At 34.7% G+C, this 4,962-nt stretch overlaps 1 pseudogene; it reads right to left on the bottom strand.

The window, feature by feature from the left end:
* Positions 1-3,766: 3,766 nt before the first annotated feature.
* Positions 3,767-4,713, bottom strand: LOC107196484 (annotated as a pseudogene).
* Between the last annotated feature and the right edge of the window lie 249 nt (positions 4,714-4,962).

The following is a 4,962-nucleotide window of genomic DNA, read 5'->3' as shown; positions in this document are numbered from 1 at the left end:
TCAATTCATATGATATACCACATTAACAAACTGAAAGATAAAAATCATATGATCATATCAATAGATGCATAAAAGTATTCGACAAGATCCAGCATCCATTTATGATAAAAATTCTCAGCAAAGTAGGAATAGAGAGAACATATGTGAACATAATAAAGGCCATATATGACAGACCTACATCTAACATTATACTTAATGGGGAAAGGCTTAAAGTGTTTTCCTTAAGATCAGGAACAACAGAAGGATGCCCACTTTTACCACTTCTAGTCAACACAGTATTGGAAGTCTTAACTACAGCAATCAGACAAGAAAGAGAAATAAAAGGCATCCAAATTGAAAATGAAGAAGTAAAACTGTCATTATTTGCAGATGACATTATACTATATATAGAGAACCCTAGAGCCTCCACGAAAAAAACTGCTAGAACTGATCAATGAATTCAGTAAAGTTGCAAGATGCAAAACTAATATTCAGGAGTCGGCTACATTTTTACAAACCAATGATGAACTATCAGAAAGAGAAATTAAGAAAACAATCCTATTTACAATTGCATCAAATACAATAAAATATCTAGGAATCAATCTAACAAAGGAGATAAAAGACCTGTTCTCGTAAAATTATAAGTCATTGAAAAAAAATTGAAGAAGAAACAAAAAATAAATGGAAGCATATACTGTGCTCATGGGTAGGAAGTCTTAAAATCTATAGATTCAATGAAATACCTATCAAACTACCAATGACATTTTTCACAGAACTAGAATAAATAATCCAAAAATTTATATGAAACCATAAAAGATTCTGAATAGCCAAAGCAACCTTGAAAAAGAAGAACAAAGTTGGAGATATCACACTATCTGATTTCAAACTGAACTACAAGACTATTATAGTAATCAAAACAGGATGGTCCTGGCATAAACATACACATAGATCAATGGAACAGAATAGAGAACCCAGAAATAAATCCACACCTATATGGTTATTTAATCTATGACAAAGGAGGCAAGAATATACAATGAGATAAAAAGTCTCTTCAACAAATAGTGTTGGAAAACTGGATACATGCAAAAAAATGAAACTGGACACCTTCTTACACTATATACAAGAATAAACTCAAAATGGATTAAAGATTTACATGTAAGACCTGAAACCACAAAACTTCTAGAAAAAAACATAGGCAGCAAACTCTCTCATATTGTTATTAATAATTTTCTTTTTGATATATCTCCTCGGACAAGGAAAACAAGAGAAAAAATAAACAAATGGGACTACACGAAACTATTTTTGCACAGCAAAGGAAACCATCAACAAAATGAAAACACAGCCTACTGAGTGGGAGAAGATATTTGTCAATGATACAGCTGACAAAGATTAACATCCGAAATTTATAAAGAACTCATACAATACAACAACAACATCAACAAAACTCAATGAAAAAATTGGCAAAAGACCCAAACAGGTATTTCTCTAAAGAGGAAATACAGATAGCTAATAGACATATGAAAAGATGCTCAACATCACTAATCATCAGAGAAATACAAATTAAAACCACAATGAGATATCACCTCACACCTGTCAGATTAGTTTCATCAATAAATCAAAAAACAGCAAATGTTGGAAAGGTTGTGGAGAAAAGGGAACCCTCATACACTTTTGGTTTGATTGCAAATTAGTATAGCCATTATGAAAAACAGTTTGGAGGTTCCTCAAAAAATTAAAAATACAACTACCTTTTATCCCAGCAATTATACTTCTGGGTATTTATCCAAAGAAAACCAAACCACTAGTTCATAAACATTTATGCACCCCTATGTTCACGGCAGCGCTACTCACAATAGCCAAGATATGGAAGCAACCTAAGTACCCATTAAGAGACAACTGGATAAAAAGTTATGGTACATTTTTACAATGGAATATTACTCAGGTACCAAAAAATGAAATCTTACCATCTGCAATGACATGGATGGACATAGAGAGTATTATGTTGAGTGAAATAAATCAGACAGAGAAAAATAAATATTTTAGGTTTCACTTATATGTGGAACCTAAGGAAAAGAAGAAATGAACCAACTAAACGAAAACAGACTCACAGATACAGAGAACAAACTGGTGATTGACAGAGGGGAGGGGGGTTAAGGGGGCTAGATGAAATAAATTTAAAAATATATATATATGGAAAAGAAAGAAAATATCTTCAAGAAATGAAGGTGAAATGAAAGCTTTTAAGACAAAATTTAAAGTACTTATCACCAGACCTCTACTAGAAAAAAAGTTAAAGTTCTGTAGGCAGAAAGAAAATTATACCAGATAGGAACTTGTATATACACACACAAAAATAAAGAGTGCTGGAACTGTCTAGTAACTATGTGGGTAAATATAAAAAAGATTTTTTGTCATTATTTCTTTAAAAAATGATTGACTATTTGAAGCAAAAAATAATAACAAGGTACTGTGTGCTTCTCAACATATATCCAAGAAAAATGCATTACTATAATAGCAAAAAGGAAGAGAAGGAGAAAACGGAGGCATAGTTTTATAAAGTTCTTACATTAATATAAAGAGGCATAATGTTATGTAAAGGTAGACTGTGATAAATTAAAGATTTATATTTCAAATCTCAAAGCAATCATTACAAAAATGAAACAAGAAATTAGAGCTAATAAACCAATAGTGGGGATAAAATAGAAACAAAAATACTCTGTTAATCAAAAATGAGACAGAAAAGAAAAAGAAAAGGAATCAAGAAGATAGTGAGAAAAAAAAACAGAATAGCAACATGGTAGATTTAAATCAAACTATTAAGACACTTAGATTAATATAAGTGATCTAAACACCCCAACTAAAAGGCAGAGATAATGAAACTAGATTTAAAAAGCAGAGCTCAACTCTACACTGACATGTTGAATATCCCAAGACTATCTACCTACAGATTCAATGATTCACTGAGAAGATCCACATGTCTTCACATGTAGTTGTGAAGTTATAGCAAATGAATACAAAGCAGAAATGGCAAAGAAAAAAGGAGTTTGGAGTAAAGTTTAAAGGAAACCAAGTGGAAGTACTAATCCTTCATTAAATTCTGAGTGAAATTTTGATAATTTGTATTTTCGTTTTCATTATATAGAAAATTTTAAATTTATCTTGAGACTTCTTTGATCTATATGTTATTTAGAAGTATGTTGTTTAATCCTCAAATATTTTGGAATTTACAGGGGTCTTTCTGTTGTTGATTCCAGGCTTAATTCTGTTGAGGTCTGAGAACATACTTTGACTTATATTCTTTTAAATTTGTTGAGATGCATTTTATGCCTTAGTGAATGTTCCATGTGAGTGTGAGAACATAGACGTTGCCTTTGGTGAATGAAGTAGTCTATAAATGCCAATTAGATCCAGTTGACTGATTGTATGTTCAGTTCAACTATATCCTTGCTGCTTTTCTGCCTGCTGCATTCGTGAATACTCATAGAGGAGTGTTTAAGTCTCTGACAGTAACAGATTTTTCTACTTCTCCTTTTCAGACCTATCACTTTTTGCTTCCCATATTTTGATGTTATGCTGTTAGGTTTGTGTGTCTTCTTGGAAAATAAACTCCTTTATTATATAATGCCCCCCTTTATCCCTGATAATTTTCTTTGATCTGAAATCTGCTTTGTCTGAAATTAATACAGCTACTTCAGCTTTCTTTTGATTTGTGTTAGCTTGGTATACGCTTCTCCATCCATTACTTTTTAACTTTTAGAAACTTTATTTTCCATTATCTTTATTTCCATTTTGTTGTAACAATTTGTAGAATAGCTTAAGACCACTCCATGGTTGTTCTTACCCATTCAGTGGCCTGAGCAGTGGGGGCTGCAGACCAGTCTTCAGTGGCAGGCTGAGCACTCCAGTCTTCAGTAGGAAACTGCTGAATATGCACACAGGGCACCTGCATGCCTTCAGACCAGTCTTCAGGTTGAGCAGCAGTGAACTCAGGAGCTGGAGCAGTCCATTCACCCTGAAATTCCTCCTTGGTCACAGCCTTTTCATCAGTGGCCTGCTCTTCCTTTTTAATCTCTTCATGATCTCTGTAGAAATAGAGATCAGGCATGATCTCCCACAGGTGTTCACAGGAGATGGTGTCACACATGCATGGGACTTCCCAGGCCAGCATCCACCACATCAGACTCATTGAGTGATCTCCCTTGCTGTTACAAGGGATGGCAATGTCCACATAGCACAGAGGAGAATATGCGTTACACAGGGCGATGGTAGGCAGGTTAACATAAGACACCTCTGTGAGAAGCTAGTGGTCGGTCCTGGGATCAGTAACCACCAGAAGTCTCGGCTCCTGGAAGGCTACCTGGGTCTGGTTAGTGAAGACCCCAGGAGTGAAGCAGCCAGCAGTAGGAGTGGCTCCAGTGGCAGCAGCAAACTTCAGCACAGCTCACTGGCCAGTATTCCTGGATGATATGGCACTGACATCAGCTGGGTTTTCAATAGCAACAACAGCACGAGCTGCCAGCAGAAGCTTTTCTCAAGATCTTTTCAAATTTATGATGTAGATGCCCTCACTTTTCCTTTTGTAGATGTACTGTTCCATTTGGAAGTCAAGGTTGGTGCCACCTAAGTGGGTTCCTACTGCAAGGAATTTGAGGATATCCACCTCCTTCATTTGCAAGACATCAAGGGCTCCAGACATTGTGACAGTTTCCCTTTAAGTTACGTGGGAACCAAGAACAATGCTATATGGGCCCTTCTCTGGGTAGTGTGGAAAAAAGCTCCATCCCATTATTTTTAATATATAAGTGTCTTTGTATTTATAATGGCTAGACAACATATTCTTAGGTCTTTTTTTCTTTTAATCCACCCTGATAGTCTTTTGTAATTGGTAAATTTTGACCTTTTACATTTAAAGTGATCATTGATATAGATTTCAATATACCATATTTGTTACTCTATTCATTGCCTTTGGTCTTTGTTCGTCTT

This window comes from Pteropus alecto, unplaced genomic scaffold (genome assembly GCF_000325575.1).
Source record: "Pteropus alecto unplaced genomic scaffold, ASM32557v1 scaffold78, whole genome shotgun sequence".
In the NCBI taxonomy this organism is placed as follows: Eukaryota; Metazoa; Chordata; class Mammalia; order Chiroptera; family Pteropodidae; genus Pteropus; species Pteropus alecto.
This window is presented reverse-complemented; position numbering and strand designations above follow the sequence as displayed.